The following is a 6,828-nucleotide window of genomic DNA, read 5'->3' on the forward strand; positions in this document are numbered from 1 at the left end:
GCCCACAAGCAGAAAGTTTTCAGAAAACTCTATATATTCACAGTGGTGCTGTGCTGCTGGGTGTTGGTGAGTGATGAGACACAGGTTCAAAGAGTATAGAAACATCACAACGTGCTCTTGCAGAAAAAGAATTGTTTTTGGGTGGTATTGTGTAAAAAGAGCATGGTAGCAATATCTCTGAGAAGGAAGAAAGCATTAGGGAGCTGACAAAACAGGCTGTAGGGACCCATAACTCAGGGAGCAGAACATACTTTCCATCAGAAGGAAGAGGATTTGTGAAGTGCTGATAGCACTGCTTAGAGACGAGATGCTGGAGAGAGGCAGTGGCTCCAGATTTTCCTTATTGCTCCAGCTGTTACCGTTTGGGCACCAGCAATAAAAAGAACAAAATTAATAGTGCAAAATGCTGTAAAATAGGTCATCCAGATTCTGAATATTCTGCAATGGAAAATGTTGAACGAGGAGCAGTTCCTCATCATCATAAAACTTGCCAACCCAGAGGCAGTAGAAATGAATGATCTTGTAACAAGAATGGCCACATCTTTGAAGTTGCATGAACACAGCAGATAGGAGCTTAGACCACAAAAGATCATCATGCATGACAGTAAGGAAAAATGTTTCTGGTAAGCCAACAACTTACCATTTCTGTGGATAACTGATGAGCTTCAGCCAGTGATCACCAGGTACTGATAGCTGACGTGCAGGCAGCCATCAGGCAGACCAGGCTGCAGGTGAGGAAACCTCCACACAGGAGGCTGGAGCCTCAAGACTTGATCAACACACCTCCTTCAGGCAGGTGCTTCTTTTGTATAATTTCAACAATACAGAAAGAAAATTAAGATCATTACTTAAGGTGAAATAACTGATAAAATACTCTGACAAGTATTCTTACTCCATATCTCTCCATCGAAATCTTGTTTAGATCTTGTGTGTTTTGAAGGCATCAACAGCTAGCATGGATCTTATTCACATCCTAGATAAACTGGGAGACTGCATGCTTTGTTCAGTTCCTGAAGAAAAGGCAATGCCCTTTTCCTCTAACAGTTAAAATGAGCCTCACTACATGACGTTTTCCTGCCAGAAAAGATTCACTCCTACATCAACTAGTCTTATCTGGGGAAACATTAATGGAAAAGTGAAAAAAGATTTTCTGCATCATGTGAATGGAACTATCCATCAGGCTGCTCTCATTGAATCACGGGAAGATGACTGAGCATCTACCATGTGAAGGAGAACAGTCTGGTGTGGACTTACTGTATTTAAACACCAAACTAAATTCCCACAGGATTAGGTTTAATCTTCTCAGAGACCTTGGAGACCTGCCTGCAGTTTGGTCCCCTTACAAAAAAATTCTGCACCCAAGGAGATGTTGCAAATCAGTCATTGCAGATGGTAGCAATACAAGAGTTCCCAAGACACTCTGGGGGTTGAGAGGGAGTTGGCCAGCCTAAACCAACACAGTGGTTTATTGCTGTTGTCCAGGCTCCCACTCCTTGCTCCACAGAATCACGGAATCACGGAACCATCTAGGTTGGAAGAGACCTCCAAGATTACCGAGTCCAACCTCTGACCTAACACTGACAAGTCCTCCACTAAACCATATCACTAAGCTCTACATCTAAGCATCTTTTAAAGACCTCCAGGGATCAGCCATGTCCTTTATCCTTCTCCTTTGCACTGACATTTGCATGGCTAGAGATGAACCCCACCAAAAACCTGCTAGATCTGAGACACAGATGAGCCCCATGCACCAGCTCAACTGCCTGAGCAAGGGAAGGGCCACATTTCTAGGGCCAAGGTGTGGGACAACAAAAGGACACTGTAGCCTTGCCCAAGAGCTATCAAATAGATGATGAAGGAGCATCATCACCATCCTAACTGTGCTGTAGAGCTCCACAAGGTTGCTTATGAGGCCCTTCATGCATTAGCATGAAAAGCATGACTTCAGTGGCAATGGGATAATTATGCTGCAAAGTGTCCTATCACCGCTTGCTGCAAGAAGTGTTTAAGTATTTCAGCAATGTTTGTGACAACATCTGCCAGGCACAATTCAACTCAATCCCCTTTAATGATTCATTTCCATGAATTGTACATCTATTTTAAGTGCACTGCAGTTACTTCAGAGAGAATAGTAATGAAAACTTAACGTTTTGGGTGTCTTACACTGACATGGTAATCACAAGATGCAGACCATTGCAGTCAAACCAGGCTAAGTGCCTTACCAGAGCTCTAATGTGCTTTCTTGGAAAATGATCCAGATTATTTATGGCATAATTAAGGGAAGAATACATATTTGTAATTTTTCATTTGCAGGAAGGATCTCTTTTTGATTAGTAAATATGTAAAGCTTAAATGCTATTATGTAAAAATACACCAGGCAAACGGTGTCATCATTAGGCATGTAATTACAAATCTGTAATTATAGAAAAATCTATGTAGGCAAAGTTTAGAGATAAAGACATCTTCAGAAAAAAAAAAAAAAAAAAAAATCATCACTGCTGAGGGGCACAAACAGTTGAATTGGGTCCCAAGCGCTGCATGCCCATCAGGAGCTGGGGATGGCACGGGGCACACCAGTGTGGTTCACCTCCCCATGACAGCCACCCTCTGAACTTCTTGGTGGAAACTGGCTGTGAAGTGGGTCTAAAACAGAAGGAGAAAGAGGATTGTCTGCTTGGAGAGTTTGCCTTGCAGATTGTGTAGTGATTTACGTCCTGCATTGGGTAAACAAAATTGGTGAAAACTGCATCTTCTCCAGGCAGGTCACATTTCAGAGCAATTCTGCCCTCCTTCTAGAGCCATAAATCATCACAAGGCATACAAAACAGTAGAAAAACAAGCTCTGGCTGTTTCATTTAAATTCTCAGGGTCACATTTTTTCGTTTCTAAGGTCGCTGTTGAAGGTGAGCTGCAGAGCGTGGGACAGGCAGTTGGGATAGAAATGTCAGGTGCCAGACCGTCCATCACTGTACCACACTGAAATGCTTCTCCTCCCCCTTTTGCTGCATACTGTTTGGTACTTGTTTAGTGTATGCTACTTGTATAGCTGTATAATAACTTCCTTAAGCCATTTTGACCTGAAAATTGGACTTCAGACACTTTTTGAAAAAATAACCTTTAAATGCTGAAACCTAGGCATAAGAGGATTCCCAAATAAAAGGCACTGGCTGCTCTGCCAAGCCTTCCAGAGGTTTCTGATACTCCTTTTTAACATTTTGTCCATCCAGTCCCGCTATTCACAAGGCAGCAGGGAAGAAAACCATAAATAAAGCCCACGGTGCGTGATCTGCATCTTTAGCTGGAAGCTCTGACACAAAGGATCACTCCAACTTCTCTGGATAATATCGCAGAGCGCCGTGCACGTGACTAGTGGTAACAAATGTGCACACTCCCCTCATTTCGCAGAGCACACAATTTATGTGAGTGTTCATGCAGCATTGTGAAGGATCAATTTCTATGCAAACTTTGTCAGCTTGTAACGGGGCTCCTCCAATTAGTGTAGGTAGTGAATATTTGTTCTTGTGTCGCAAGTGTTCAGTCCAGATATAAACCTTTCAAGGAACTATTGAGAATAAATTCTCATTTGCTCTCTGCTTTTCAAGGCTTCTCTAGCAAAGCTGCTCTGATTCCTGCAGGTTCTGAAGAATATAGCCCAATAAAACTAAAAAAAAAAAAAAAAAAAACCACAGCAGAAATGTCACTCTGAGGGAAAGGTCTGAAGCATGCCTGAGGATGCGTGGTCTCGGCAATGAGCACTCAGAGATGTTCATTTGGAGGCCAGCTTCTTGTAAAACCTTGCCCGTTGCTTTTATACACATAATATAAGATGCTTCCCAAGCAGTGGGCATTAGACCAAATGTCCAATGAATATTTAAATTGGTGTCAAGCAACCTCTCCAAAGAGCTGGCTGGAGCAGCAGCCGCTGTGGAAGCAGACGCAGCAGCTCAACCAAAAGGAGCTGCAGAGCAGAGGACAGCCAGGGGAGCCACGGGCTCGATCAGCATCAGACCTCCCCCAGCAGAGGCTGCAAATGAACTGCAATAAATTTCCACCACCTTCCCGTGTCTGTCCCCAAGGAGAAATTTGTAGCACTGCAGCTTAGATGGAGTTACAGAATCACAGAATCACAGAAAGGCTGAGGCTGGCAGGGCCCTCTGGAGCCAGCTGCTCCAACCCCTGCCCAAGCAGGGACACCCAGAGCAGGCTGCCCAGGACCACGTCTAGGCGGCTTCTGAAGATCCCCAAGGAGGAGACCCCACAGCCTCTGTGGGCAGCCTGTGCCAGTGCTCAGTCACCCACACAGCACAGAAGTGCTCCTGGTGGTCAGACAGCACCTCCTGTGTCCCAGGCTGTGCCCACCACCTCTTGTCCCAGCAATGGGCACCACTGAAATGAGGCTGGCTCTGACTTCATCGCATCCTCCCTTCAAGTATTTACATACATTGATGAGATATCCCCTTAGCCTTGTCTTCTCCAGAGTAAAAAGCACCTTTTTTCATCAGAGAGATCCCAGTCTCTTCATCACCTTTGTGGCCCTGCGCTGGACTCTTTCCAGTGTGTCCATGTCGCTCGTACTGGGTTTTCTGTCTTGTACTCAGGTGTTTCTGCACATCTATGCTAGCAAGGCTTTCACCCACATCACCTGTTCCTCTGCCACCCAAAACGTGCGTCATCCACCATGCCCGAGTGCACGATGAATTGCTCCCAGCACCTCCAGTGGGGAGCTGCTGGTGCACAGCACGAGGCCCAGTGGTCCCAGCTACCTTCTACAACTCCCTGGTGTCTTGCTGGAGCTGGGGATGAGCATTACTTCATCATCCGAAATGCCAAGCAAATACATTTTAATTTGATTCAGTGTTGATCGTAATATTGATTAAAGCTGGAAGATAGCCTGTGCTTTTCTGTGCATGCAGGCAAGACATATTTGAATGAAGAGGAGCCATTTACAGCTACCCAAGGGAGAATAATTCTAGCTATAAATGATGTTTGCCAAAATACATTACCTAGCATTATAGACAGAGGGTATAAATTAATATCATGATTACCTTTTTTAAATCTGATAAGTTATCCAGGGCTTGCAGTGCGGATTCCTTTATGCTCAGTCTGTGTAAATATATATAGAAAGATATATAGCCTTTGCCCAAGTCCTCATAGCTGAGCAATGTCCCTGAAGTCTAGTCCCAGTGTATGCCTTTAGCAGGTGTTTGTTGTTGTTTTTTTTCAATATTTTTTTCATTCTAGGACTATATCTAGGAGTATGTAAGAAACAGAGCTGAATTTTCTTGCTCTCATTTTAAGTGAGAACAAATCTGGTGTAGCTGCTACTGATGTATATTGATACAAGGCTCTGGAAATGATGGGTGGATGAGAGGAGATGGGTTTCTCCCACATAATTAACAAGCAAAACAAACACATTCTTAGTGCTGATCTTATGGGAACAACAAATTTCCTCTGACATTGCAGCTATAAATTCTATAAATTCTGAAGTGTTTTTTTTTTTGTTGTTGTTTTTTTTTTTTTTCATCAGAAGTTTAAGGAAACTGAGAAAAGTTTAAGTTTATTATACCCTACCAGATGGTTAAAAGCTCTGTGTGCAGGAGCACCATATATTAGAGGTTATCCACTCTTTCAGGGGAGAAATAATGTCAGAGTTGAAGCTATCAGTCACCACTTACCTGTTTTATCAACTAGCAGCCAGACTTGGACTTCATCAACACTGGGACTGATCCTGACAAGCTCAGTTTGAGTGTAGGTAAGCTAATATTACGGGAGGAAATGTGAGTACCAAATCAGTCTCAGAATGCAGGTTCTTCTGGGTGTATTTAGCCTGGCTGACAAATATCTGGGGCTGGGAAGAGAGGGGATTGTCAATGACATTTACAAGCATGAGGTGGGCTTCATCTCACCCCATTCAAGCTTCTGAAGCTGTGAGGACACATCTGTATTGCTAAGTGAAAGCAGGTCTGATTCCTGGCTCTGAGGCCAGGTGATTGTCTCAATTCATTTGTGTGAGGGCAGGATCTTCTAGGGCCATGGCAGCTCCACAGGACCCCAAGACTTGAGTCTCTGCCAGACTCGGTGTCATGCACCTGTAGACCTAAAACGTCATTATTGTTGTGTGTGTGTTCTTTTTCAGTTCAAAGGCTCTGAAATGACGTGAGGGCTGTGCTGCTGCCTGCCGTGCTTGTGTTGTTACATCCCAGTGGTATCAATACATGTTGCATGCTGTGGGGATGCTGTGAGACATATGCAGGGTACTTGAGGTTACCATTTCTGCACAGATAGCACTGGCAAAGAGAGGAAGGTAGAGGGAGTCAGACCTGATTCTTTTCCTGGAGGGAATTATCCAGCAACCATGGCAACGTTGTCCAGGAAAGGGCTGGAGGGATGGCCCAAGGCAGAGCCAGAGCACGAGCCAGCAGGTCAAGGAACGTTCTTAATAGTTTTTAAGTTTGTGATTCCTTTTAGAGTTGTAAAATAATTAAATATATATGTGTAAAGATACATGTTTGTACTTTATCTATATATATGTATACATAAGTACTGTGCTTATTATCCTAGATAAGTAGGTATCTGAGTAAGCAATAATAAAGCATATTGTAGGATACCCAACTGGCAAGCATGGGAGCTACCAAAATATCTGGAAGTCTTCCAGATTATGCTAGTTTATACAAAAGAAAAAGCAGCTCCATACATTCAAAGAAAAAACAGATTTTCTTACTATTTTTTTGAGCACTGATAGTGTGCTCATCTCTGAAAACATTATCTCCAAGCATCTTACCAGTGAAGGACTGTAATCAGATCCTGATCCGCTATATGAGAATTGAG

The sequence above is a fragment of the Anas platyrhynchos genome, chromosome 1 (assembly GCF_047663525.1).
Source record: "Anas platyrhynchos isolate ZD024472 breed Pekin duck chromosome 1, IASCAAS_PekinDuck_T2T, whole genome shotgun sequence".
Taxonomy (NCBI): Eukaryota; Metazoa; Chordata; class Aves; order Anseriformes; family Anatidae; genus Anas; species Anas platyrhynchos.